Source organism: Mya arenaria, chromosome 6, assembly GCF_026914265.1.
Source record: "Mya arenaria isolate MELC-2E11 chromosome 6, ASM2691426v1".
Taxonomy (NCBI): domain Eukaryota; kingdom Metazoa; phylum Mollusca; class Bivalvia; order Myida; family Myidae; genus Mya; species Mya arenaria.
Window position 1 is genome coordinate 60930528 of NC_069127.1, and position 16986 is coordinate 60947513.

At 32.8% G+C, this 16986-nt stretch overlaps 1 long non-coding RNA gene across 1 annotated transcript; it reads right to left on the bottom strand.

Moving 5' to 3' along the window:
* Positions 1-15897: 15897 nt before the first annotated feature.
* Positions 15898-16649, bottom strand: LOC128239374 (uncharacterized). Its single transcript, XR_008261868.1, has 3 exons — positions 16572-16649; positions 16321-16374; positions 15898-16086 (listed from the first exon to the last, which is right to left on the bottom strand). It is a non-coding gene; the product is annotated as an uncharacterized LOC128239374 (long non-coding RNA).
* Positions 16650-16986: the final 337 nt, after the last annotated feature.

Sequence of the window (16986 nt, forward strand, 5' to 3'; positions counted from 1 at the left end):
GTATCAACATGACAATAAATAAATCTGATTAAATACTACAATAAATACTACAGGACAAGCCAAGTATTCAAAACAATAAAATACAAACCCTGTTTAGATGCACAAGGTGAAGGCTCTAATGGAACTGAAGGAAATACACAAATGTTCTCACACTTCAGACAAACCACACCCGCATCAAAAAGCTTTTCAGTACCAACTCTTAAAATGTTAGATGCATCGGAAAGAACAAATTATATGAACATAAAATAACACATGAAATATATATATAAATATACTTAATTATATGTTGTGTTCTCAAAATACACAAATGATATTATTTACAAATAAATGTTATACAATTATAATCCAGAAACATTTGTCATTAAAGTCACAGAAGTTCCACAAAATTTCAACAAAAACCTTATCAAACGAAGACAAACATGCAAACCATCAATGTTTACAAAGACTTACTAACATACAAAACATAATATTTAACATGCGGTAGTTCATTGCCCTTGACAACCTAGCATGCATACAGAAATAATATATATATGCATATGTCTTCTACAACAAGTTCAGTTTAACAGTCTGTTTACTGAATAGACGAGCTTTCTTTATTACATTTAATATATCAAGAGAAATATATGAATACTGTCAATAGATTAGTGAATGTCTAGATAGGCACAATGTCACACAAAACTAATGTTAACAATTATAAATTGGAACCCTATAATAATTAGGAAACAGCTTACTGACATAAATGTATTATAACACTTGCCCAAAAGCAAGCAGTTGAACTAAATAAACTATTAACACATTACACAATGTACCGCATACAAAATATGCTGTGTTAAATCAAAGATATATTCTACACTAACAAAAACACAAAGAATTTAAAACCATAGCCACATCCGTCTTAAATTGTAAAGCAATTACAGTAACTAATGTCAATCACCTGTTATCATGAACTGATTTTGAAATATTCCTATGGCCATTTAGTTAGAATGCTTCGATTTCAAGAGAGTGTTAGCAGTTTTCCAAACTGCTACACAGTGGCTGTTTAGAATGTCACTCAGTGGCGAAAGTCTGGCAGTTGTTTCGTCGAATTCTTCATCGTCAAATTCAAAGTAGGCATTTAGCCATTCCGGAAGCCTACAATGTATTAAAAACAAATGCTGTATCGTAAAAAGAAAATACAACATGTTTCATGTAAGATTTTTCTTTTAAATCTGAATTCAATGTTGATTGTTATTCTCGTTCAATAAAAACTACAATTATATAAATTACATACTGTCATTGGTCAATTGTCGAACATGCTTTTTAGAAAATAAGGTGTTTTATCCTGAATTGCAAAAATCATACAACCGGATCAAGTTTAGAAGTACACTCAAAAACATTTATTAAGCAAACACAATTAAAACTTACTTTTGCTTTGACGAATCACCGCTGTACTCACTGCCGTATGTCTTTTGGTTAACCGCTAATTTCATGATAGTAAACTCGTGTAGTTTCTCCACGAAGATTGTAAGCTCTTTTTCCGTGAACGATTTTAGCACTCCTTGTAAAGAAGTAACGCAGTTGTCGGGCAAATCGTCGTGAAATGGTTTGTCCAGAGCATCAAACACGTCCTGTATTAACAAAAACATGTTGTTTACATACTAATAATAACTTAAAAAAAGGTTACAATCCTTTACAAAAATCAGTTTTAATTTTTTAGTTAACGCTGCATTCATCACATTGCCCACCAGATGCCATTAACACGAAAATAAGTCCGCATCACATCAAAATGTTCTTCACAACACCAAATGAACAACACGTTTACAAATATCCAAATATACAAACATGAGTTAGCTGTTATTCATGTAAAAACTATTCGTAAGGCAGCAATAGAGATTACAAATAATACATAATTCGGTCATTGCAAGATCCCGTTAACAGTTCTTTTTGAACCTAGTCTATACTGGTTCTATAATTTTAGGTTATTTAACATTGTTCTATTTAATACGGACAAATATTTAGACGAGAATACAGCTGGGAAAACCGTATTGAAGAAGCCGTTATGGTTTTCCCAGCTATGTACGTGTCCAAATATGTATTCCGTATAGCAGAGAACATGTTGTATGTTAAAAACTACTTTATTCAATACATTCATTATTCAAAATATTTTAATGATTAATATTATTGATGGACCTACAGGATCATCGCCCCAGATACGGTTTACGAACCAGGTGTTTTCGTGTTTTTGTTCAACATTACAGTTGTTGATATCAGATTCCGGCATCAGTTTTGATATTTTGTTTCTAAACAAATGACATGTGATCATGGTTATTACAGAGGTTCATATCATTTTAACAATAGAGCGTCTGTCCATTCAGTTTTTCATTCTGAATCCTTTTCCCGTGTTTCGATCTCTATCAGTTGTTAAATATTGGTCAATTAAATTGTACAATACGGATAAAATACGGAATATTTGTACGCACGTGCGTCTCGATATTGAAATATATTTTTTTACGGCTACGTGTTAAAAAGTTTCGTCTACGATTGTACAATAAGGTATTGAATAGGATATTGTATTCTCCTTTCGAGAATTGGATATTTGCACATTTAAATCATAGAAGCTTTTACGTATCGTTCACGTGTCAGATTGTCGGATGGGAATGCATACGAATATAGTGAGGGTTAATAATATACGAAAAAACAAGATTTTTTGAACGTCATTTCATTTTTTGAAAATTATAATGTTTGAGTGTTCTATTTTATATGCTATCTTGATCAGAGGTGCCCAATTAAGTATTAGTCTTTCACTTGAACGTTTTAGTAATATTTTAATAATTAAGTTAATTTTGTTTTAAATGAAGTTAAATTAATTTGAATGATATACCATACATGTGTTCAATAAGGATGACAAGTGTTACAGCCGCTGATTGTCTAACGTGTTCTTATTGTGGTGCACATGTCAAATAATGGGACACTTACAATTATGTTTTATAATTCTCACTTTCATATTACCTGTTTTCCTTCTTCCAACAGTTTTGTTTTGTGTAAGCTTAGAGAAAGCCACAGCGATCGGCAATGTTTCAGAGCACATACTTCACCAGCCTTGATTAACAAATAAGAATAAATCATTGATAAGACCGAGTATTGCTCAAGAACCAATCCGTTAAAGGTTTACAAATACAGTTGTTCCCGCTTTTATCAATTTGCATAATGGCACACAATTAAATGAAACGTTCAATTTAGAGTATCATTGAAATGGGAAAATAAAATAAAAATGATTTTATCAAGTCAATACATGTGTTCTTCATTTTAATATCGACCAGATTATCGATCGGATACTTGATCAGTTATTTTAAGCTGGGAGCTGAAATTACTACAGACATGTATAACTTAATCTGTCTAACCCTTCTCAGGGCTCGATTCTAACCAGAGTAGTGGATATGTTTAGTACTTTGTGTAAATTTTAATTGTTACCTTGTTACTACATAATTCGGTCGTCATCTGTAGTTTGTCAGTTAGGTATTGTAACAAAGGCATATCTGGATCCCCGCCGGTAGACCTCAAGAAACGTATGGCAATGTCGAGGGCATCAATCGACCTGCACACTTCTGGTAGATGGCTTGACTCTTCGTATATAACATCTTTTACTTTGGACGTAAGAGCCTCCTATCAAAGAAACAAAAACATTTTATATGCGATAATAGTACATCGAATTCTTTAATTAATATCTTGTTTTAAACATACCTGTTTTATTTTGACTTCGAGTTCTTCAAATATTTGAAGGTTTGTCACGTCCGATCTGTACATCATAAGATCAATCTGTAATAGACATAGACCTTCATTATGATAAATCCATGTGAAGTTCTTAGAGTAAAATAATCTTACCAATTTAACAGATAGGAGGAAACTTTACTTCATATTTTTTTGAATTATATAACATGTTAGAATTCGTCATATTTCTTAAGTCCTAGAAAGGAATATGTTGGTCAAGACCTTTTGAGGTGTGTATTTTATCTACACTGGACAGTATTTGGATAAGTAGGACATTTAAAAATATAATAAGCGTACAATTAGCGATTAAATTTCATTTTTAATTCAATCAAAACATAATGTGTTGTCTGATAGAAACTGAGTTTTATTCATAACGTAAATGAACAGATGAAATAATTTTAGGTTTGATATCGTCAATAAACTGAAAAAGGTTGCCGCCTTAGTGAGCGGCAAAGAAAATGTGACCTATAGTTTTATTCCTAACGTTTATAAACTAATGAAATACTTTTAGTTTTAATGTGGTCAATAAATTAAAAAAGGTTGCCACCTTTGTGTGTGGCAAAGAAAATTTGACCGTATGGTTTGTTGTTGCTGCTAATGATATGGTAAAAGAAGATCGGCGAAACTTGATCTTAAGTATCGCTTATGAGGTAAGGATTTCACAATGAAGTATGTTTTCTATCAAGACTAGGAAAGGAAACTAATAAAGGGCATTGTCCTGTTCTATGAAAATTCACAAGCAAATACAAATAGGAGGTTGTATCGTTTCTAGGCAATCAAACTACACCAACACGCATGAATTTTTCTGAAGCTTTAACACGGTGCATATCCAAATCGGCACCCTCTTTGCGAAATCTACTGAAACGGTACCCTCTTTGCACATGCCCGGTTATTCTCTGCTGAAAACAAATCGGCAATCGACAACCAGCCAGTAAATGCGCATTCAACTTATGAAAGGAGGTATGTCATGTGCAAAAGAAGTCTCTCCCGGGTACCCTCGTAGCACTGTATCGAGTTAATAACATGTTTTTACTTTGTTATCGTATTTTTGCGTTAATCGTTTAATATGTGACAGAGAACGCCGATATATATATATATAGGATTAAAATTAAAAAGTCAAACATTTTCCATTGCTTTAAAAATGAGAGAGAGAGTAACTGTGATATAAAAAAGTCAATGACAAAGAGGTATCCCGTGCCGCTGCTAAACCGAAAGTAGGGTGTTTTTATGAATTAACCACATACAGTAAAATTGTTCGAGAACCGGCGTTCTTTCGAGGTAGGAGTTGGGTCCCGAACTTTTTTCCTTCTCTTTTCATATAAAATATACCTACGCTGCATCGAAACCTAATTATGTCGAGGAGTCGAGCTATATTCTCGTCCCAAGTACACAAATCATGCATAAAACCTTATGACTCCCTTGATATCATATTTTCACACTTTTTCCCGAACGCGTGTTCCAAAATTGCTTGGTGTCACTTTGCTTTGCAACATGGCCATTTTGTAAACAAAATCGATTTATTGATATTTGTTTTACATTTTATGTTTAGTATACATATCGTAAACGACAGACTTTGAACATATGAGCGATTTCTACAACACATAATCGGTGTCTTAGTAAACAGACAACTATATACTTGAAATACACTGAAACATATTTCATAACAGACTGGAGAATTGAAAATCGGGTCGTTCGAAACATCGGTTCTCTCGAGGTTTAGACTCGGTCCCCGGCGACCTCGAGCGATCGCAGTTTTAATGTATTTTAGCCTTTTAATTGCCATTTGTATGAACATGATATATAAATGAATACATGTATTATGTATGGGGTGTACATACTCAAACCAGTGTCTCATTTAAGCCCGCAGATCATGCAAAGGCGGTGAGCGAGGCAAGACATATTAATATTGTGTAGTTTATTGTGGAGTTGCAGTAATTGAAAAATGGGCACAATACTAAATAAGACATAGCTATAACATTCTAGTGTTCCGTGGTATACTTCTTTTGCATATGACATACCACCTTTTATCAGTTACATGAACATTTACTGGCTTGTTGTCCATCGCCGATTTGTTTTCAGCAGAGAATGACCGGGGCATGTGCAAAGAGGGTATCGTTTCACTAGATTTCGCAAAGAGGATACCGATATAGATATGCACCGTGTTTAATGATTGTCACTAGAATTATGTTAAAGATTATTTTTCTTCTGTGTCATAGTCTCAAAAACGTCCTTTCATGCCTGAAGTATTATGATTAGAATAACCTTTAAATATAAATATGTTAGTGCCTTATACCCATACCAAAAGCAGACTACTCTATGTTTTTCAACACTGGTAAGAAGGAATACAGAAATGTTCTGTGTGCAGAGGTAATTCATTGGGCTAAAACGAAGTGAATTCGTGTATTTCTTTTTGTCGGCATCATATCTCCGATATAACATTTACATTGGTAACGGATCAAGTTCAGACGCTCGTATTTTTCCTCAATTCAAGTTCTTATTCGATAATACGTTATAAATATGTAATATAATTATAAAATACATTTTTAGTTGTCAATTCGGCGATTACGGCACGTTAGCAAACTCAAAGTCTGATTGTTTGACGTGCATTATACCTAGTTTATAATCATTTAATTAAAAAAAACGACAAAATCGGTAGTTTCACCATGTCATAATTACTTTAGAAAGATACAATACGCAATGGTAAACGTAAAATCATCTGGAGTTGTGAAAATAATTAATAGTCCTCACCTTGAGAACAGCCCCAACGTCTATGAATGACTTTGAAAAGAATATTTGGTCAACAAGCTGCCGCTCTAGTCCATGAAAATCGTATTCGATTTTAGTGCCTTGTCCAAGTTCTAGACTGTATTGACAATGGGCAAAGATCAACGGTCTGATGTCTTTTTCATGATCATAGCCGATCAGATGAGCAGCGGTGACCAAGTGAGGCTCTACATGATGAATTTTTTTCTGGTCCCTAAACAAAATGAATTCTTAGATCAACTAGCATATATTTCGTTGAATGCAGCGACAGTGACTATATATCAGGTATATATTCGGTAAAGCTTGATTGTTACAGAAATGTTAAAAAAACTTTGACTCTTCTAGATACATGTTGATTTCTTTTTCATTTATAAAAAAAAAATAAAGGAAACGAATGGCATGCATTAACATAATATAATTAAGCCCTGATATTAGATTCTTAGTAGTGAAATGAATTATTATGTTTTTTGAATAAGATGTATCGACTTTATTAAACACTTTCTACCCTCTTAATTGATATTAATTTTGGATTATCAAGATTTGTTACGAAATAAATATTTTACACACAGCTGGATATATTCCCAACAGCTTATTGTTATAAGTGTTTAATAAAACACGTCTTGAGTTATTTCTTTCGAAAGGACGATCAAGATCATACAAAACCATAGTTAAAACAACTAGATACCTCTTGTGAAGTTGTGCGTAACAATCCATAAAATTGTTTTGTCGTCTATATAGCAGATCAAGGAGCGCAAATGAGCATAAGCCAGGACCTTTCTGGGATGGCAATAAAACTGACAATGGGGTATTGTCATCAATGTTGGCTTCACAATATTTCGTATCAACTTTGGCCGTGTCAAATTGTGTGACACACACTGAAACATTAGAATTACACGAAAATCCTAAAATAAATTATGATCTTAATTACATCACTGTACAATTGTTTTTCGTGAAATAAGATAACACCGACAAATATTTTATTAATCATCCTTTCGACGCATTGCAAACATACGGCCATTGTGAGCTAGATTAACAATATGTTTCACTGACCGTTTGAAAGTGGTTCATGTATTGATACAGTCACTTTTATATGGGCTTTCTGTGTGCTTGTATAATTTGTGTCTCGTCAGTGTCATTTTTTACTACTGGGCTTGTTTCATTGTATTTATAAATGTAATTCCGAATAGTTACGTAAGCTCAAATTCAGAATGCTTGAGCATAATTACGAATAATGCGTAATACAAAAACAGATTATTCAATATAGGTAAGAGAAACACGTGAATCGCAAAACATCAAACAACCGTTTTCTTCTTTTTTAATAAATAAAAAATGATATAACTAGGTTGCAAATGATGTGATATATTATCTTTTTTCCCTTAACATCAATACCAAGTATTTGGATTAGGATTGTACTTACTCGGTATAAATCGACTTCAAACATAATAATAAAAATGTTATACATCGCCTGAACATTGATTTGGACATGACTTTTAACAAACACTACAATAGAAAATATTACAGGGACATCCCTTGTAGCCGAAATTGACTAAATTAGACTAAAAAGGTTAGCGTAAAGCTCTTTTAAAACATTGTTGACCTTAAGTTGTGATTGGTAGACCTTTAGTATGCATATAGTTAGCTCAATGCAGAAAAGATAGCCAACCTTTTCCCATAAACGCTTCAATGCGGTTGGAGAATAATTAAATACGAATTCGTTTGCTATAGCCAAAGCGTCTTCTCTTCACATTTTCTTTTACTCAGTGCCATGAACATTTTTTTTCACAATTGAATCCAGAGCATTATATGTTTAATAAACGTATCGTAAAAAGGCTGACGTAATTGGATTATGCGCTCAGCGATCGACACAATGAAGTAAACAAGTTTGTTAGATGATTACTCTATGCAAGTTTTTTTAAACCGAAATAGGAGAAATACAATGAATGTACATCGTCAAGATATGCGAAGAAAAATAAATATGACAAATAGATTCGCAGCCATGCCAGATGTATCCTAAATTACGATCTGACAGAAAATAGAAGGAAAGTACACCACTTTGCATACAGCAAAAGGCATAAGACCAGGAAAAGCAAGATAAATTATCTGGATGTATCGTTTTTATTTAGAAGGCATCGCTACACTGGCAACTGTGCATTTAAGTGAAGGTTTCAAATACGATCAAATAGTCCCTGTTAAACTACATACACATGTAATGTACTCAAACGCTGACAGCATACTTACCGTATGTTTTAAGCTGCTCCCTAACTATTTGCCAAGCACAAGCAAAACTGGCTATAAGTCGCTCTGTTTCATCTCCGGCAGCCTTGGCTTAAAAACATTTTAAACATTCCCTTGAAAATACATTTTCGTTGTAAAAACATACGGCAGGAACGGAAATTTTGTTCGTATACATACTATTTATTTTAACAGGACGACCTCTGGCTTATCGAAACAAATGGAGGAATATCGAAGGCATAGTTTTTTCTTGTGTAAGACTGACGATAGCATTTACAATAAATATTCATTGACAGTCTAAGTCAAACTATTTGATACTTGTGATTTAGTGCTTTTTATCTGAATGTATTGAAATGATGAAGTGCTACAAGAACGTTTGGAAATCCGTGTGTTATGAATGTATTTCTGAAAATATTTTATTCAAAACCGTTCCTAAATCAGAAAATGTGGCAAGTCTTATCATCGTTTTCATTTTCGTTTCAACCCTTATAAGATGTCAATTCCGATTGAATAATCACTTAAACTTTGTATTTAGGAATCTATTAATACCTTCGATCAGTTTTGCAACTGTTATCTCGTTAGCCTCACTTCGGTCAATGCGAGTGACATGAGTATATTTGAAAAGAAGTTTTCTCTGCAAGGTCAGTATATCAGGTAAGTACCGCATCACCTGCAAAACTGAATCCTGCAACATAATATACAATATATGTATATGACCATTATTCTAATGAAACAACAGAACAATTGTAAACATACATTAAACTAGTTTTTTTATTGGTCGCCTACTAGTGTTTAGCATCACTTTTCATAAGTAATATTATAGAAAATCACAGTAGTTCATTCGTTGGTTTGTCCCTGTAGTTTTCGTTACACTTTAAGGAGTTTGTAGCCTTCAAACCACTTATTTAATATGGAATACAATAGTTGCAATAGTTTTGCAGTAAAAGAAAAAAAGATATTTATGAAAATTTTGCAAAGCAGTTAAAAATAAATCAACATGAAATATTAAGTGAATTTTCTTTTCCTCGTGCGAAAGAATTGTTATTCTGATAATAGTTAAATGCTTAACGATGAAAAAAGTGACATTTGATCAATGAAGTGTATTGAAATGAATCTCACTTCTTTTGTAAACAACTTGAGGACGGCAAATTCATCTGTGGATGATCCATGTTCTGCTTCAAGTTGAGTGCACATATGTTGGAAGGTCACTTGTGTTCGGTACCGCCACATACACGGATTGATATATATCTGGTCCACATTGTCGTTTATCGATTCATTGTCAACTTCAAACACATGATGAAGAAGTGGCTGCGCTCCTGCAATTGTTCATTGAATAAATTTGATAGATATTACAAAGCCATTTCAAAAGTAACTATTAATAGAACCTTGCATATGTTGTGAAGTAATAAAGATTTATTCAATTAAGATAAAGTAATAAAGTGATTTATGTGTAAGTTTGTATTTGCAAAACGAAATAATCCAACGAGTTTTATTTCACTTCTACTTAACGTACCGAGCCTAGTATCCTGAGCAAGCATTTTGTTGATTCCGGCTATTGTTTCCGTCATTTTCTAAAACATAACAATTTTAAAATAATAAAAAATTACAAAATTCTAAATTTGTTTAAAATCATGTTTCCAAGAGGAAATGCCTATGATAAGCGATTGAAAGAAATATTTGGATTACTTTAGACGACACCTTAAACTTGCGATGGCCAATGAGTCAAATTTTGAACAAAATAGCTCATTGACAACTACCAGCTAAACATCACAAATTTATTATTCTTGCTATAAAGAGCCATTCATTTGACACCTGATTGTCTAATATTATGAAACCTTAGAAATAACAGTCCCAAATATGTCGCAAATACCTCCATAACAGGTTGCAACAACGTTTTTGTAAAAGTCTGCTCCCAAAGTCTTCTATCTTCCTTTTGTCTGAAATCGTACCTACCGGCCCATTCTGATCCTTAAAGTGAAAAAATAAATAGAACAAAGACAATTTTTTAATTCAATTTACTACAATTTGAATAACGTGTCAGTATGTATTTTCTTCACACCTAATCTTATAAATAACGCAAGACTGCAAGCAAAAGGGACGCGATATATCCAGTTTTGCTTGTTTTTAAGATGTATTTACTTCAAGAATTCATTATATTTACATCGAGGTTGAGAATGAATATAAGCGGTACACATTGTTTACTATGTTTCTAATGAATACAATACAAGATGTGAATAGTTAAGAAGTCGTGACTCAAATATAATTCAGAACAACTTTTACGCATACCCTGTTTGTAAGCAACCAGTCTGGCTATAACAACATGGATCAAAGTGAAAATGTCGTCTTGATTGTCTCCTGAAGCTAAAACTGTTTTGATGGCATCCAAGTCCACTTCTATATGATTCCAAATGTAAGAGTCAACATCATCTTCAGAAATGCTTGGACTGATCAAATTTGCAACTGCCTAATAAAATATAAACGGGTTTTCTATGTTTATGCATACATATACATCTATATTAAATAAAATAACGCCAAGAAAACAATAGCAACAAGATCTTCACAATATTCATTGACAATGAAAGATGTGTTGATGGTATTCAATCTTCCGTATTGTTTCTGTTTTTCTTCCACAGGTAATATGTTTAAGCTTATTGCCATTTTCTTTCATAATTATACTGAAATTTTATTCATATTCATACTTGGCTTTAAGGTTCTGTTGAACAAATGTTCAAAGAAATATAAGGGATAGAATAGCTAAGCAAAATCAAATAAAAACAACAGACTTAAGTTTTACCTTTTTGTCAGTAGCTATGCCCAGAAACATTGCAAAGTGCGTCAGAAGTCGCAAAATTGCAATATATATCGGAGACATTTCCCTCAAAGGAAAAACAAGGCCCTTTGAATCGGCATGTCCAAGAATATGCTCAACACTGGGCTTCGGCCTACAATGATACGATAAAAACTGAATACAACATCGGTCACAAAGTTGTTTACGATCTTTTCTTTTAGCTACTTTAGATGTCACACAAACATTACAGGGAAACATATTTTAACATAAATCATAGTTTTAATAATTAACGAAAAAGCAATTGAGCAAGTAAAATACATCGCTTTGATGTAAAGTGTTTATAACTATATAAATAATCCAAGTGCCTTGTGTTAAGGCTTTTTGACTATTTATATTAATTGAATTAATTAAATAATTCATATAATAATATACCATTTGATACATATTTTGGTTAAAGATCCAGGTATATACAATCAATTGGTTGCTACACATAATCAAAAACTAATCATATGTATGTCAAGTTTAATGATAGATTATGTAATTAACTCATAAAATATGTACAACATTAGAGGATAAAACCGTTCGTGAATTGATTTAAATGAACATTCAAACATCCAGACGGTAGCTCACATAAACGAAAAGTGTCGGTTCCTTACTTGTATTCCAGTCTAGAGTTGTTTGCTGCGCCTCCGCCAATATCTGCACCGCATTTATTGCATTTTGCTTCCTCATTTCTGTTACCGCACTGAAAATGTCTTATCACATAAATATTAACCGATATGTTCTTTAGTGTTTAATTTGTTTCATTACTGTGCCATTTAATCAATATAGTTTTGTTTAATTTTGTCATACTAGCCTTTTCTCTTTAGTTTACATTAGTATATTTTGATAATACACTACAACTCTCCTTTCGCACAAATTTTTGTTTTTTTGTATGTTAACAACGTCTTCGAATTTCTTTAAATACTAGTAATGATAAGCTACTTGGATAAATCGCTTAAAGTCTGAATATGTAATATGTAGCCACCAAGCATCATCAATACCATTATAAAAAGTTGAAATATTGCATCACATGTTTTTTTGTTGAGAAAATATTTAATCAATACTCACGTCAACAACCACGTATGGGTGGCCATTTGGACATCCTGAAAAATAATAAGCGCTTTATAACGAATAGATAAAGAAGGTCAATTTAAATCGAAAAGTGTGTCGAGCTGAATTTATTGCTTTTATGACGGACCGATATCTTAACCAAATGTTTGAATAGAATGTTCACTTTATGAAATGTAAACAAAACTAAAAATAGAGTTTAAACATACCATCGAAAAAGGTCAATGTGTTTAACGTTCTATAATTTGACTTTTAAGTGAAGATAACATTAGAACAACGAGCACTTACTCCAAAACCCTGGGTTATTATACTCTTCATTCTTATGCGCTTCACGAATAACGTCCAATATTTCTTCCAGTTCATCCAGTGGCATAGTGGGTAAGTACATCCCCTAATCAAATTTTAAGAATTATAGCAAAGTTGAAACTAAGCCTTACTTAAAACAGGTGCTAAGCGGTGTTTTTATAGCAAGTGATGTATGCTTTTAAAAGCATACATTAATGATGTGTTAGATTTAGATATGCAACTTACGAATGTTTAATTTATTGTACGCCCATACATACGTTGATATCTGCTGGGCATGGTATAAAAATATCCGGTTATTATAAAACAAATATTTCACTTGATATATATTCCATTAATCCATTTTATGAATTACCACAATATGTCAGTTTGTAAATGAATGCACCAGTATCGCTATTAACAACGTTATTGCAGAAATACTATGTTATCCCTAATAAGCTCTATGTGTTGCCTACTTACACATACAGCTCCACATAGCTAAGCTTTATGGGTTGTGGATAAACATTAATTTTAAAATAAGCATTTTGTTTTCACGCATGCTCCCCACTTCCGATTATTGCTTTATACTAATAAATACAGTCATTTACATTATCAATACGGTGTTTAAAAATTAAGTTCATGTATCTATCTCAACGATTTCAATTTATAGAGGATTGGCTTCTTAGATAGAAACAAATTGCGCAATGTCATATTGGACTAACTTGTTAAACGAAAATGGTGATTACTTATGATGTCCATTTAAGGTGGCTTTAGGACGAAATTATACAACGCATCAGTACCATTTAGAACTTAACATTTAGACTTAATAAACAACACCGACATTTGAATCTACTAAGTACGAAATATAAGATAATGTAGATGTTTTGGTGCTCCACGAATTCTTAAAATATAAAAGGTCAATGCGATATTGAATATGCGGTGTACAATTTTATCAAAGCATCCACTATATTTGACTTTTGTTTTACCTAGACGGCATCAATCAAATAGGTAATATCATTATAAAATACAATAAATCTTTGCATTTAATAGTGGATATGACATTCACGATGCCAATGATCTCATATGCCTTCATCACTTTTCAGAAAAATATTTTCATCGAGACACCGATCTCTTGGCGCCATATTTATACCGACATGAGAGTCTCATAATTTACATTAGGGTAATTCGGATGATATTGAATAAAGATAATGATAATCAGCGTCATAACCATGCATTATACTATATTATTAGAAATGATTATTGTTTGACGGAACTTGATGTATTAGTTGCATTGCGGTTGCTGGGATCAAGGTCATGGTCAGTTTTACTTAGCGTTCAAAAACGGTGATAGAAATAACTAAGTAGTATTGAAACTTGGTTGGTTTGATAACTGGAGTATAATTTGATAGTAAAAGGAACATATCACATAATGAATAGTGTCATTTGAACGTTTACTAGTGTTATGCATACGAGTATTAACATAAAATCCACATTTCATTTGATTAGAATTAAATAGGAAATGTTTAAGAGTTGACGAAGCAAAGTTATGTCATACTGCGACATTTCCAGTGCAAAGTAAATTCCGACCTTGCAACTGAACAATAGTCGAGTTATTATGGCCTTATATATTGCACCTAGTTTATTAAATAGCGGTTAAGAAATTCTCATAAAATAGAGCTGCAGAAATAAATCTCGTCAAATTAAGGACGTTCCATAATTCTTGAATTCATACAGCTATTCTTTATAACGAACAGTAGAGATATTATGTCCAGCACAGTTATCAGAGTCGCAATATTTGGTTAATATTGAATACGAAGTTTTCCATTTATGGAGATGGCAGTAAGAAAACGGTAAAAATTGCAAAAGCCACCTACGTCATAAATTGATCGTCTGAAATAGCTGTCGATTGACACGTTGTCGTAGCATAATCTATATTTTCTATAAGTTTGTCGTCGTGTTGGAAATATTGGAAATGAAAAATCGGGTTAGAGTGTAGACACACTTAATATGGTCAAAGTTTGACAAAGTAAGGGTCAAAACTCTATTGTGAGCTGTCTTAGCTTGCCTTTAAACGTTCGAAATGTTATGCAAAAAATATAGAGTGATCTATCTGAGTCACGATTAAACACACTATCCAGCAGTAAGTGATCAAACGACATTTGACGCTGCGGACGTCGCTGTCTACAACAATTAGTGAGTAGGAACTGGTAAACAACAATCACTCTTAAAAAAAGAAGAATACATTGTTTTATGTAGTAGGTTACTTTTTTCAGCACACTGGCAAGCACACATATGTTAAATTGTCAGACTCCCCCTCTCCCCTCCATCGTAAACAAACAGTAGATAAAGTTTGTGTGAACTTAATGTTTAACGCCCCTGATGAAAATAAAATTTATTACAAACTCATACAACTATAAGTGCGTTTACACTTTCAGGGAAAATGACTAGTAGTACTGAGGACTAGAAGCAAAACACATCATCTAAAGGCACTCTCTAGGAAATGAATTTATCAATGAAAAATACTCAAATACTAAATAACTAGATAACAAATATTACAACTGTCGCTGAGCTACCGTTCTTCCCCATTCTTATAGACATTTGGTCATTCTCATCTCCTAGAATTGCTTTATCTAGTCAAGTAGAGTTAGTTCCCTTGTGTTTTAATGCAAAATGTATTTATAAAACGCGATTCATCCCTAGTGTTCACGCCACCAATTCTTCGATAAATCGATACCGTCAAAAATTCGTCGACAATCGTTTGTATTAGCCCGCGGCGACGATAAATCGATATTCGCCGATTATCGCCTACCAGTATTGATATATCAATATTTATTATCATTTTTTACTTGTATGATAAATAAAGCGTTGAAAATCTTGACAAAAGTTGGATGAACCGTGCATTGAATTTGAACATGAAATATTAAAAACGAAATCTCAGACAAGTAGCAATAAAACTAAACCTAAAGTACCTTTGCAGTTTCAGGACTTTTCATCAACAATTGAAATGGCAGAACAACGGACGATCCTTCATTTGTTCTAAGCATCATCGATAGGAAGTGGACAAGAAGACATTGCAGACCAAGCTGTTTGGAATTGTCTCCTTCAAGAAGTTTAAGTTTGCTGCTTGGCATCAGTTCATTGTCCAGCATCCGCCGAATTATATCCTGTAAGTGTATTTTACTGTATTTTTGTTGGAAAACGCGGCAATATATGTATAAAAGAAAGAGCTAATTGCCCCACTATTTAAGTATTAAAACTATTATTATTTTTCTTTATTATAAATCAAGTTATGGTTTGATATTAACAAAATCGTACCACTGAATAGTCTTTTTTAATTATTAAACCTAAGCTTTCAATTTTTTAAATATAATATTGACTTAAATGAAGAATGTACTGACCTTGTTCTCAACAACGTCACATCGTTCTAAATTTTGTTTGAACGTTATCGCCTTCTGAAAAAACAAACACTGTAGACTTAGACACAACACATGCTGCTATCTTCCTTTACCTCTTTAAGCTTAGCATTTTTGCTATGCCCCGAAAATAAACATTAAAACATATTTTTTTATGAAACTGCAAATATTGAACATATAAACATAAACGATTTACAAAATATTTTAACATGGATAGCTGAATTGACATTAATTACCGATTTGCATTTCTTATCAACAGCATATGTGCATGTGATTTCCCTGAAAACAGCCAGTTCTAGGTAAAGTCCGGTTTGTTTTGAATGTCTTTGACTATCCTGGAAAATAAAACAAAACACATCGTAAACATGAATTTGTTTTGTGTCAAAAACTACCGTACTGTACAATGTATTGTGACTTAATTTCACATAAATGGAAGCAATCACAATAATGCCAAATTACGTTTTTGACCAGAGAGTGTAAAATATATTGGTACTGGGAACAATTCCTCATCCTGTTACATCGTGTTCACAAAATGCAAATGTATTTTTAGCCAATACCAGAAAAGATCTTCTTTTAAAAAATGGCCTTACTCGCCTAACACACACCAAGATTTTTCGAACGTTCTTGATAACAGGATATGGCCCATTTTGT